General features: G+C 28.9%; 1 protein-coding gene across 3 annotated transcripts in view; it reads right to left on the bottom strand.

The window, feature by feature from the left end:
• Evi5 (Ecotropic viral integration site 5) overlaps positions 1-14,787 on the bottom strand; it is a 131,299-nt gene that overhangs the window by 101,501 nt on the left and 15,011 nt on the right. The window contains exon 2 of one of the 3 annotated variants that reach the window (XM_076408416.1): positions 8,449-8,493. The exons of the other annotated variants lie outside the window; for them this stretch is intronic. The gene's annotated coding sequence lies outside the window, so the exon portion shown is untranslated. The remainder of the gene's footprint in view (positions 1-8,448; positions 8,494-14,787) is intronic. 3 annotated transcript variants of the gene reach the window in all.

Below are 14,787 nucleotides of genomic sequence, written 5' to 3'. Positions count from 1 at the left end.
TCAGGTTATTACACTTTGAAATTAGCAAATTGCGGAACTGTGCTCCGTTAGACGCTTTGTAAATATCGCCGACAAATACAATAAATTGGATTTCCAGCTTGAAATCTGAACGAGAGAGGTTTCTGACAAAACTGAACCCAATATTCAAAACCAACGAAGTGTACTCCTCCGCCGGAGAATTGAAATTAAATAAGCCATAAGCGGAGACGGCATCTTCGTTTAGGTGAAATAAAACCGAAAAATATCAAATAGCGATAGCGCGGTCAAGGCAGAAGGAAAAGCGACAAAATAGAAGTGGAAAACCAACAAAACTAAAAGCAATACGAGCTGTAAGTAAAACGCTAGTCAATATTCTGCATGCAGAATGTCGAAGGGACGGAACCAACTACACGATACATAATTTATTTCGTGACCCACATTTTTCAGTGTAATATTGAATAATTTCAGAAACAGATTTGAATGGTGAACGTTAATTGTAAGTTCACAAATTAACCTGACTCATCATCTGAGCTTGCCATCAGTCATTAACTACTTATTAATGGCACTAATGGTAATGTTAAGTCCTCAAGTCACTTTCACAAGCAAACTCCTTTTTATGCGAAAAATTCTATTCCAATAAAACAAGATTTACAAAAATCGTCGACCTTGTTTGTTAATCAAGAGTAAAGCCTACGAGGGTTTCCTACTGGAAGCCATAGTTACTCCATTCCTTGTTAAAAAATACAATGAACAAATTATATTAAACTTCTAAAATTCAAATACAAAAAGACTACGAATTTCGATCTCGCGAGATCTGAAATACATTTTGAATATAAATGAAAAAAGTGAAAGAATTACTGAGGTCTCAGAATTATATGAAACTGTCATAGTAAGTCAACATTAGGTTGTAAAAAACGATAAAAACGTTAGTTTTGATATACAACTAAATGTTTTTGAAATATGGGAAGAAATATATTTTTGACAATTTTCCGCTAAAAACTCATTATCTTCATATCTTTTAAAATGCTGTAAATTCTACAAAAACCAATTCACCATCACATTTGGCATTAATTTTTACATAAGTATGGATATTTTTGATAATGTATCTATATTTAAACCGTAGTTATAAAGAAAAGTCTAAAAATGGACAAAAATCGCATTTTTTCCTGAGTATATATATGGAAAAAGTGGAAAAAATATTTAGGCCTCAAAATTATATGAAACTGTCATAGTAAGTCAACATTAGGTTGTAAAAAACGATAAAAACGTTAGTTTTGATATACAACTAAATGTTTTTGAAATATGGGAAGAAATATATTTTTTGCAATTTTCCGCTGAAAACTCATTATCTTCATATCTTTTAAAATGCTGTAAATTCTACAAAAACCAATTCACCATCAAATTCGGCAGTAATTTTTACATAAGTATGGATATTTTTGACAATGTATCTATATTTAAATCGTAGTTATAAAGAAAAGTCTAAAAATGGACAAAAATCGCATTTTTTCCTGAGTATATATATGGAAAAAGTGGAAAAAATATTTAGGCGTCAAAATTATATGAAACTGTCATAGTAAGTCTACATTAGGTTGTAAAAAACGATAAAAACGTTAGTTTTGATATACAACTAAATGTTTTTGAAATATGGGAAGAAATATATTTTTTGCAATTTTCCGCTGAAAACTCATTATCTTCATATCTTTTAAAATGCTGTAAATTCTACAAAAACCAATTCACCATCACATTTGGCATTAATTTTTACATAAGTATGGATATTTTTGACAGTGTATCTATATTTAAATCGTAGTTATAAAGAAAAGTCTAAAAATGGACAAAAATCGCATTTTTTCCTGAGTATATATATGGAAAAAGTGGAAAAAATATTTAGGTCTCAGAATTATATGAAACTGTCATAGTAAGTCAACATTAGGTTGTAAAAAACGATAAAAACGTTAGATTTGATATACAACTAAATGTTTTTGAAATATGGGAAGAAATATATTTTTGACAATTTTCCGCTAAAAACTCATTATCTTCATATCTTTTAAAATGCTGTAAATTCTACAAAAACCAATTCACCATCATATTCGGCATTAATTTTTACATAAGTATGGATATTTTTGACAATGTATCTATATTTAAATCGTAGTTATAAAGAAAAGTCTAAAAATGGACAAAAATCGCATTTTTTCCTGAGTATATATATGGAAAAAGTGGAAAAAATATTTAGGTCTCAGAATTATATGAAACTGTCATAGTAAGTCAACATTAGGTTGTAAAAAACGATAAAAACGTTAGTTTTGATATACAACTAAATGTTTTTGAAATATGGGAAGAAATATATTTTTGACAATTTTTCGCTAAAAACTCATTATCTTCATATCTTTTAAAATGCTGTAAATTATATAAAAATCAATTCACCATCACATTCGGCATTAATTTTTACATAAGTATGGATATTTTTGACAGTGTATCTATATTTAAATCGTAGTTATAAAGAAAAGTCTAAAAATGGACAAAAATCGCATTTTTTCCTGAGTATATATATGGAAAAAGTGGAAAAAATATTTAGGTCTCAGAATTATATGAAACTGTCATAGTAAGTCAACATTAGGTTGTAAAAAACGATAAAAACGTTAGATTTGATATACAACTAAATGTTTTTGAAATATGGGAAGAAATATATTTTTGACAATTTTCCGCTAAAAACTCATTATCTTCATATCTTTTAAAATGCTGTAAATTCTACAAAAACCAATTCACCATCATATTCGGCATTAATTTTTACATAAGTATGGATATTTTTGACAGTGTATCTATATTTAAACCGTAGTTATAAAGAAAAGTCTAAAAATGGACAAAAATCGCATTTTTTCCTGAGTATATATATGGAAAAAGTGGAAAAAATATTTAGGTCTCAGAATTATATGAAACTGTCATAGTAAGTCAACATTAGGTTGTAAAAAACGATAAAAACGTTAGTTTTGATATACAACTAAATGTTTTTGAAATATGGGAAGAAATATATTTTTGACAATTTTTCGCTAAAAACTCATTATCTTCATATCTTTTAAAATGCTGTAAATTATATAAAAATCAATTCACCATCACATTCGGCATTAATTTTTACATAAGTATGGATATTTTTGACAGTGTATCTATATTTAAATCGTAGTTATAAAGAAAAGTCTAAAAATGGACAAAAATCGCATTTTTTCCTGAGTATATATATGGAAAAAGTGGAAAAAATATTTAGGTCTCAGAATTATATGAAACTGTCATAGTAAGTCAACATTAGGTTGTAAAAAACGATAAAAACGTTAGTTTTGATATACAACTAAATGTTTTTGAAATATGGGAAGAAATATATTTTTTGAAATTTTCCGCTGAAAACTCATTATCTTCATATCTTTTAAAATGCTGTAAATTCTACAAAAACCAATTCACCATCAAATTCGGCAGTAATTTTTACATAAGTATGGATATTTTTGACAATGTATCTATATTTAAATCGTAGTTATAAAGAAAAGTCTAAAAATGGACAAAAATCGCATTTTTTCCTGAGTATATATATGGAAAAAGTGGAAAAAATATTTAGGCCTCAAAATTATATGAAACTGTCATAGTAAGTCAACATTAGGTTGTAAAAAACGATAAAAACGTTAGTTTTGATATACAACTAAATGTTTTTGAAATATGGGAAGAAATATATTTTTTGCAATTTTCCGCTGAAAACTCATTATCTTCATATCTTTTAAAATGCTGTAAATTCTACAAAAACCAATTCACCATCATATTCGGCATTAATTTTTACATAAGTATGGATATTTTTGACAATGTATCTATATTTAAATCGTAGTTATAAAGAAAAGTCTAAAAATGGACAAAAATCGCATTTTTTCCTGAGTATATATATGGAAAAAGTGGAAAAAATATTTAGGTCTCAGAATTATATGAAACTGTCATAGTAAGTCAACATTAGGTTGTAAAAAACGATAAAAACGTTAGTTTTGATATACAACTAAATGTTTTTGAAATATGGGAAGAAATATATTTTTGACAATTTTTCGCTAAAAACTCATTATCTTCATATCTTTTAAAATGCTGTAAATTATATAAAAATCAATTCACCATCACATTCGGCATTAATTTTTACATAAGTATGGATATTTTTGACAGTGTATCTATATTTAAATCGTAGTTATAAAGAAAAGTCTAAAAATGGACAAAAATCGCATTTTTTCCTGAGTATATATATGGAAAAAGTGGAAAAAATATTTAGGTCTCAGAATTATATGAAACTGTCATAGTAAGTCAACATTAGGTTGTAAAAAACGATAAAAACGTTAGATTTGATATACAACTAAATGTTTTTGAAATATGGGAAGAAATATATTTTTGACAATTTTCCGCTAAAAACTCATTATCTTCATATCTTTTAAAATGCTGTAAATTCTACAAAAACCAATTCACCATCATATTCGGCATTAATTTTTACATAAGTATGGATATTTTTGACAGTGTATCTATATTTAAACCGTAGTTATAAAGAAAAGTCTAAAAATGGACAAAAATCGCATTTTTTCCTGAGTATATATATGGAAAAAGTGGAAAAAATATTTAGGTCTCAGAATTATATGAAACTGTCATAGTAAGTCAACATTAGGTTGTAAAAAACGATAAAAACGTTAGTTTTGATATACAACTAAATGTTTTTGAAATATGGGAAGAAATATATTTTTGACAATTTTTCGCTAAAAACTCATTATCTTCATATCTTTTAAAATGCTGTAAATTATATAAAAATCAATTCACCATCACATTCGGCATTAATTTTTACATAAGTATGGATATTTTTGACAGTGTATCTATATTTAAATCGTAGTTATAAAGAAAAGTCTAAAAATGGACAAAAATCGCATTTTTTCCTGAGTATATATATGGAAAAAGTGGAAAAAATATTTAGGTCTCAGAATTATATGAAACTGTCATAGTAAGTCAACATTAGGTTGTAAAAAACGATAAAAACGTTAGTTTTGATATACAACTAAATGTTTTTGAAATATGGGAAGAAATATATTTTTTGAAATTTTCCGCTGAAAACTCATTATCTTCATATCTTTTAAAATGCTGTAAATTCTACAAAAACCAATTCACCATCAAATTCGGCAGTAATTTTTACATAAGTATGGATATTTTTGACAATGTATCTATATTTAAATCGTAGTTATAAAGAAAAGTCTAAAAATGGACAAAAATCGCATTTTTTCCTGAGTATATATATGGAAAAAGTGGAAAAAATATTTAGGCCTCAAAATTATATGAAACTGTCATAGTAAGTCAACATTAGGTTGTAAAAAACGATAAAAACGTTAGTTTTGATATACAACTAAATGTTTTTGAAATATGGGAAGAAATATATTTTTTGCAATTTTCCGCTGAAAACTCATTATCTTCATATCTTTTAAAATGCTGTAAATTCTACAAAAACCAATTCACCATCATATTCGGCATTAATTTTTACATAAGTATGGATATTTTTGACAATGTATCTATATTTAAATCGTAGTTATAAAGAAAAGTCTAAAAATGGACAAAAATCGCATTTTTTCCTGAGTATATATATGGAAAAAGTGGAAAAAATATTTAGGTCTCAGAATTATATGAAACTGTCATAGTAAGTCAACATTAGGTTGTAAAAAACGATAAAAACGTTAGTTTTGATATACAACTAAATGTTTTTGAAATATGGGAAGAAATATATTTTTGACAATTTTTCGCTAAAAACTCATTATCTTCATATCTTTTAAAATGCTGTAAATTATATAAAAATCAATTCACCATCACATTCGGCATTAATTTTTACATAAGTATGGATATTTTTGACAGTGTATCTATATTTAAATCGTAGTTATAAAGAAAAGTCTAAAAATGGACAAAAATCGCATTTTTTCCTGAGTATATATATGGAAAAAGTGGAAAAAATATTTAGGTCTCAGAATTATATGAAACTGTCATAGTAAGTCAACATTAGGTTGTAAAAAACGATAAAAACGTTAGATTTGATATACAACTAAATGTTTTTGAAATATGGGAAGAAATATATTTTTGACAATTTTCCGCTAAAAACTCATTATCTTCATATCTTTTAAAATGCTGTAAATTCTACAAAAACCAATTCACCATCATATTCGGCATTAATTTTTACATAAGTATGGATATTTTTGACAGTGTATCTATATTTAAACCGTAGTTATAAAGAAAAGTCTAAAAATGGACAAAAATCGCATTTTTTCCTGAGTATATATATGGAAAAAGTGGAAAAAATATTTAGGTCTCAGAATTATATGAAACTGTCATAGTAAGTCAACATTAGGTTGTAAAAAACGATAAAAACGTTAGTTTTGATATACAACTAAATGTTTTTGAAATATGGGAAGAAATATATTTTTGACAATTTTTCGCTAAAAACTCATTATCTTCATATCTTTTAAAATGCTGTAAATTATATAAAAATCAATTCACCATCACATTCGGCATTAATTTTTACATAAGTATGGATATTTTTGACAGTGTATCTATATTTAAATCGTAGTTATAAAGAAAAGTCTAAAAATGGACAAAAATCGCATTTTTTCCTGAGTATATATATGGAAAAAGTGGAAAAAATATTTAGGTCTCAGAATTATATGAAACTGTCATAGTAAGTCAACATTAGGTTGTAAAAAACGATATAGATATGCTCTTCTAATTCCTCTTGAAGAATCATGTTGAAATAATATATAATCATTATTTTTCTCGTTATTAAATACCATCTCCAACATGATATATTAATTATATAACAATTTAAACTTCATCAATTAACTCAGTCGTATATTGCTTTCAAGCGAGATCGTTTTATTTCTAATTAGAGCACAGAGCACTCATATATCTCCCTTTTATATTGGGTCATTCTCCGAGCTTGAAAAACTCTATAAACAAAACAAACATAAAACTATAAACCAATAGCGTCGCCATAAAACTGAAACAATCCAAATATATCATTTGTGGAGCGTTATGGCACTACGAAATAACTTTTTCGCAGATTATGTATAAACATCAATTCCCCGATATGGTTTCTTCAAATAACTTGAAAGGTTTACGATAATAAAAACTGATATTTCGGCGGTGATTTATATCTATTTCCTCATTTCGCAGTAGCTCTCGCAAAAAACTTTTAAGATGCTTTATCGGAAAAAAAATCGTATGTTACCTTAGAGAATCTATGGGTTAAATATGGAGTAAATCAAAAATCGTAAGTAAACTAAGTGGGCAAATAGGGCGAGTATATTTCGCAACGTCGATGGGGCCTGTACGGACTACACGATGAGGATAAACTGATGCAGCTCTATAAATAAACCGGACCTGACGTTTATCAAGAGGAGTTTTCCTGTCGAGGAAGCACGTAGACGGCTTTTTGCTCTCAATGAAAAGGCAAGAACGTGTAATACTAAAGAGTACACTTGTACTAGAAATATTATAGTATAATAATGCAGGCCCTAACATATTAGATTATATACCATTTTATAGTTTACTAGATTGATACCTAACTCTATTAAAGACAATTTCAAAGAATATGCCAAGTAATTGATCAGTTCTTTGATCAGTGATCAAATAATTGTAAGAGCCAACTTGGTTGGCGCAGTGGTCAAGGCGACAGGACGGTTCTATGTATTGGATCGGATGTATTTTATGTTTGTGATTGTAATTTGAAACGCCTGTATAAGCAACAGTAGAAAATGTGACAAGGAATAACCATCCCAGTCACACCAGTAACCAGGCCAGATCACTGGCCAGTCGGTAGGCTTAATGCTGAAGACCGTGGTTCGGAGCACACGTTAAACTGTAGGTCCAGTCCAGATAAACCATCATTGGTAACAAGAAGACTTTAAAATACTAAGAAAAAATAATTGTAAAAGCTTGGTTGGGAAAATTTAATGCATCTATGGTATAGTTCAGATATAAAATCGTCAGAATATTCACTGTTGCGATCGTTTACAATTAAATTTCGTTGCTTAAAAAAAACGTGAGAACAAATTGATTCATTTATATAATTAAGTTCTTCTATTGCGCCATATTTCTCGGCATTTTACTTATAGACCCAGGTACTGTAAAGAATACAAGTTATTGATCGAAATAATCGACAGCCAAAAGGAATGATGGCTAACTTCCCTGCATCTTTAATCTCATCTTTATCACACAAACTTAATAAAATATGGATCAGAAACATAACCCAGCAAAATAGTCTATTGCTTTTTATAACTATTGGCTACCACAGATATGTCAGGTTTTAACAGATCGTAAAACAAAAGGAACATAATACAGTATGGACATGTTCAACGCCATTACCTACATATGATTGCAAAACGTATATTCTGAAGTAAAAATAAATACTTATCTAAAGTGTTTTAAAGTGTTTCTTTTAATTACCCTTTAATTTCAATGACATTAACTCCATCTACACTGATCCTCTACCTGAAACAAAATAAAAATGTATTAAAAACTTAGCGAAAAATGAGTGAAACTGCATCTTATTAATTAATTGTGTTACAGCAGTTTTGAATGTTTTATTTAAATTAAAACTTTAGAAGATTGAATTAAGTTATAGAGATATAGAAAAAAATAACGGCCAACAGTACTTTTTCATGAATTCTTGAATTTAGAAAAGAACTTATTTTTTCGGAAATTTACAAAAAAAAACGCCGAAAGTATAGATATAAATATATGAACACTACAGCCCTTTCAAATTTGTTTTAGATTATTTAATAATTTATATATTAAATATATAAATATAAAATCAAAGAAAATTGATATCTTTGAATTTGTTGTAACTTGGATCTCAATATCCTAAATTAGTATGATGGAAAAAAAGATAAAATAATCAGATTACTTATATAGTCAATTGTTTTTGAGATAGAATTTTTTTTGCAATTTTCCGCTAAAAAAATAGATAAAATTAAGATCATCATCATATTCAGCACCAAATTTTACGTAACTATTGATATTTTTAACAATGTATCTATATTTAAGCCGTGATTATAAAGAAAAGTCCAAAAATGGGCAAAAATCGCTATTTTTCCTGAGAAAAAGTGCAAAAAAATGTAAGCCTTCGAATTATATGAAACCGTCATAAGTAAGTCAATATTAGTGTGTAAAAACGATGAAATTATTAGCTTGGATATATAACTAAATATTTTTATAATATACGAAGAAATATACCTTCTGCACTTATCCGCTAAGAATGTATTATCATCATATCTGTTAAAATATTGCAAATTAGATAAACACAAATTCACCATCACATTCAGCATCACATTTTACTTAAGTAGTAATCTAGTATAATTGTTTCCTGAAACTATTTTTAACAAAATTTACATAAGTATAGATATGTTTAACAATGCATCTATACTTAAATGGTATTTTCATGACTGACCACTTGATGGACAAAAATCATGTAAAAAAATACATTCATTAAATTTGATGAATTTTTGAACCAAATGTTTCTGAAATATCAAACGATGCATAACAAACGAACTCTAATTTATATCATCAATGTTATATTTACAATAAACTAATTCTGCTCTATAGTTTATAAACCATAAATGTGTCTGCCTCTACAACTAAACAATAATAAAGCATTTAACTGACCGTTAGAACTAAATTACAAAAATGATTCATAAATTAGGAGACGTATTTCGGAAACTATCAAGTCTTCCTTGTTTTGAGGTTATTAACCACTTTACTTTTGACTTATTAGACAAATTCGTTAACAAGTCTACCTTGTTACTATTTTTGACAATTATTCAGAAAAATCATCGTGGCTATTTTCACATATTAAGATGTTACTTAAAAACCGATGAAATAATTGTCGACTTAATTAATATAACCAGGACAATAACCATATCCTCATCAACTATATACTTGATCCTTGCCAACAAAGTAAACTCAGGTCCTTTAATTAAGTTGCTACAGTGTAATCTCACGTTATATTATTGCATCGATGCTGAAGGCCAAAGTTATCTATATAACAGTGACGACATCATACCTGTAAGCTGAAATTAATTATCCTGTAAATGTAAATTAATTCTGAGGGGTTTAAATAGATGGTGTAGCTCATGCTACATCACAGTTAATATATTGTTTAATTATAGGGATTTCCAATAAGAGAGTGTCGGTATTGGCAGCCTATGGGGGCTTTGTTGTTTTGGATGCATCTGTTTAAACTATTTTTTATTATCCAGTCACTGATGCCAAATCAACATGGCAACTTATACGGCAGCACGTACAAATAATAAAACTTCATTATTAAAATAATAAATGGATGAATAGTTTGTTAACAAATAAGTAGGAAGTTAATGCATTTTAAGTAAAATGGTAAGGATTTTCCTACAACGTTATATAACACAACTTCTACTTTTGGTAAAGATGCTATCGATGAATTCACAAATAGAGGATTACGCCACAATGTGTGCTTTTTAATGGCATGCAAATTTCATATGCCAAGCCAAGCTCAGATGGCAGGAGTATACAAAAAAATTCGATGGGCTCAATATCAACTTCAGGAAAATATATTGGTGGCTTGACCGAAACTCCGAGCTGTCAACTTACAACCGGCTTATTTTATATCGGCAGCTACTGAGACCAGTATGAAGATATGGAATTCAGCTGTGGGTTTGCGACGGTGACTCCAATATCCAAATGATGCAGAGATAAGGTGCCGAAGTGTATTGTGAATGCGCGTGCGAATATACGTGTGTGACCTACATCGCGACCTAGAAATTGATATGGTTAAGGACCCTATCAGAAGATTTGCCGATTCCAATTAAAGAAGACCCCGGAACCATGTCAAAACGGAAACGGAAAAAACACTCTGATCTTGCAAATGTTTGAACAATAAGTGATTCAACGGAAAATTTCTTAGATGCAATAGTTAAAGACATTTACAATTACAATCACAAACATAAAGTACGTCCATGCCCCAGCATGATTCGAACCCGCGACTATCGCAACAGTAGGAGGACCGTCCTGTCGCCTTGAACACTGCGGCAACGAAGCCGGCTGCAATTGTTTGTTAGTAGGTTAAGCCAGATTAAATCTAATTATTAGTTGTATACTAGTTTTAATAAATAAATACTTAAAAAATGGTAACGATTTGTAAAGTGTTATGTTCCCCACTAAAATCTTATTGTAGTAAAAAACAACATAGCGGTAACGGGCTAAAGATACATAAAATAATTTAAAAAAAAACGACAATAAAATAGATAACTTATGATTTATTACACACAAACCTTACTTGTTCGCAAACTATACACATTTTTTGTATTAACTTATTTAAATATTCGGACCCCAATGTTTTCCATTTACTTTGTAAGTATTCTCACAAATGAGCTTGGCATTGATCACTTTTCTATCAAGTCCATCTCTCAAAACTAACTCTATAATAAAGAGATCTGACGATTGTATGTAATGGATTGTATGTTTCAATAAATGGAAAATGTATTCGTTTTGCGTATGCTCTAAGAACTCACGACGTGATTTTGACAAATACTGAAGGTCATTAACTTCTTGAAATTTGAAATTTTGACTCTATTGGACTAGAGTTTCTTTTTCTGATTTGTATGTGTTTTAGACCACTCCAGGCTATTTGTCTTAGAAGTACTAGTTAGTCTCGGTCGACGAGACAAATATCGATATATATATGATCTCGATATTTATTTTTATATATATATATATATATATATATATATATATATATATATATATATATATATATATATATATTAGAATTAGAATATATATTAGAATGCTAAACATATAAAATAATGTACCAATATTAAAGGCTTATTAAAAATAAAAGGTTTTTTACGCTTAATTTTTTTTAATATCGATATTGGCCAAAATTATTGATATTTTTTGAAAAAAATATCAATTTATCGACATATAGATATTTTTCGGAATCACTAGGTTCCGGCAGCTACACATCCTTTCATGCCAGGAGATAGTAAAGATCTAAAGATACAGTTTAAGCTGAGATTGACTTTTCTTAAGACTTAATTCTCATAAAGTTACCACAAATTTATCTTTTTTTTTCTGGCATATTCTGGTATTCGTTTAGCATAACGTTATATGTTCAACTATGGGTAATGATGTACAATTTCCTATACCAACTAAGTTCTTCTTTGTGTCATATAATACCGATTCATATCTTTGACATTAATGGCACAGATTAAATATAGCACATTGCCCTTCAAACTGAAAAAGCCAAATTATTCAACCCAATCGATATGCACACAATGTTTTTCCTGTATTTTGGAATGTGCTAAACTATTTCGAATATATTAAACGTAGATCTGTTCATGGAAAACGCAGCGAAGGTTGAATGGCTCGAAAATGCCAAACGACAATGGTGTACGTATGAGTCATACGGTAAAATATGTAGATATAACCATTCCTATTTAGGTGATGATATTATATTTGAAGAAATAAACAAATCATGACCTTTCCGACAAAATCGTTTTATTTCATCGATCTACCTCGACGAAACAAAGGCGGCGGCGATTTTAGACAAAAGAAAAAAGTATTTGAGTTCCTACATAAAACCATTGCATGCAACCAAACTTTTTAGTTAAAATAAAGCCACAAAAGCTACAAATAAAATTCTATCCTACCAAAAATAAGGATCGTGTAATAAATTAGGTCAAACCTCGGAAAATGTCTTTTTAATTCGCCATAAATCTTGTATTTCCAATGTTTCTGAGAAACTATACATAAAAATGTTTAATAATATAATAGAAAAAGATATATTATTCCAAAACAATAGTTTGGGTTTCCTAATAAGAACGAAACTATAAAACAAGTGCATAGACTGGTAAACAAAATAAATATAGACCTAAAAGTCGAAATATAACGTTAGTCTTCAATCCAGGACATACCACAGACTGATAAAGTGTGACATACAGGGTAGCAGGTTAAACTAAAGAAACTTATTCGTCCTCACTTTGGTTATTAAAAAATTATATCGTAGAGACGCTTTACCATAAAATAAGACAATAAACACACTAGATTACATCCTATATATTCAGCAGTTTCACAAGGCAATGTACTGGATCCGATATCAGTAGTGTTAGCATCACACTAAGATCCAATAATAGCATCAAAGAACCACTCAAAACACTTAAATAAAATACAACTTTTTACAAAAACATAGCGAATCAGAACAAAAGAAACATGCCCACCAGTGAGTATCAATAATTGTCAACCACCCAAACCCAGGCAGAGGATGCTAACTATTTTGGAATGCATCTAGACCGAGTCCTAACTTGAGAGGAGCACATAGTTGCAAAACAAATAAAATTTGAAACTTAACTTGTCGGACTTGTCGCAAATTCAAGTTATCTTTAGATAACAACGTATTGCTGTAGGAATCTATACTCAGACCTATTTAATTATATGGAATCCAACTATGGGGTACTGCTAGCAATTGAAATGTTGCCGTGTAGTAGGTTCCAAAATAAAGTATTGCCTGCCATAGATGATGCTTCGTACTATGTCTCCGATGAAGTGTTACTGCGCGATAGTCCTTTAGAACCGATAAGGAGTATAATTCAAAGTGTTTGTATTAAGGACTTCGTAAGAGTATTAGTTATTGTGCTTGCTGATCAGCTAAATGTGTGACATGATAGCGAAGTGCGTAGACTAAAACGTTTAACGCCATCCCACCTGCTTAATGGATATATATAGTCTTCACATACAGGAAATCACTTAATGCTATTCTACATGTCAACTAAATAACAATTATCGTAAAAAACACTTATTAACACTGCTCTTAAGTTTCAAATCTCGAATATCTAAAATATTATCTATATACTTCACTGATACCTGGAATTATTTGTTAGTTAACATAAATAGCAATAACTCCAATCCAACCTCTTGACAACCGTTATGCAACAAGAACATTCAAGAGAAGGCATAAATACTCCATAGTCCAATAAATTACATAGGTTGCATAAAAACAAGAAAACCAGCGATGGTAAGTTTTACATACTGATTTTAAATAAAACATCCCAAAATAAGTCTCGGTCTGATACTGTTATAGTGGTTTTCGTGTAACACATGTTATTATATGTTTTAATTGGTAAAAGAGAACAAACTATGGCTTGATAATCGTTATAATAAATTTAAATATGGTCAGTTCCATTCCAGTTCTTCCGAAAACACATTTAAAAAGTCCACAATCCAAATTGATCTGAGATTGATGAGACCTTAGCACGAACATGTCTCCTCTAGTATACATCTGAATGAAAAAGATTGCCAACTAGTGAAATAACAGCCTGTAAAAGACGTACAAAATAACAAAATGTTCTACAAAAACATTAAATAAAATCGAATAAAATAATCGAAAGACCGAAAACTTTTTATTTCTAAGTTTATTGAAAATTTACTAGCTAGTTTTTGTGGCTAATTAAAAAATAACAGCATAGTGGGCTATAAAATAACTGAAAACATGAACAGGCAGTAATTTTAGGTCAGTAAATCAGAACTAATTTATTTAACGAAACTATTAGGACTGAAGTATCTTACATATCGTAGATTAAGATTGGGCTTTCATGTATATTAAATTAAATTGTTATATTTTAATTGTAAATGAGTATTGAACCGTGTGAATTACTAACAAAGTTGAATTAACTGTAGATTTAATGTAATGTGTGCTATATTAGATACATTTAATAGTAATGCAGAGCAGAAAAAAATACAAAAAAATTATTATAT

The sequence above is a fragment of the Rhynchophorus ferrugineus genome, unplaced genomic scaffold (assembly GCF_030347505.1).
Source record: "Rhynchophorus ferrugineus isolate W39M unplaced genomic scaffold, kcgeb_rfMv2 rfM6, whole genome shotgun sequence".
In the NCBI taxonomy this organism is placed as follows: domain Eukaryota; kingdom Metazoa; phylum Arthropoda; class Insecta; order Coleoptera; family Curculionidae; genus Rhynchophorus; species Rhynchophorus ferrugineus.
Note: the sequence above shows the minus strand (reverse complement) of the source record. Positions and strands in the feature narration are given on the sequence as shown.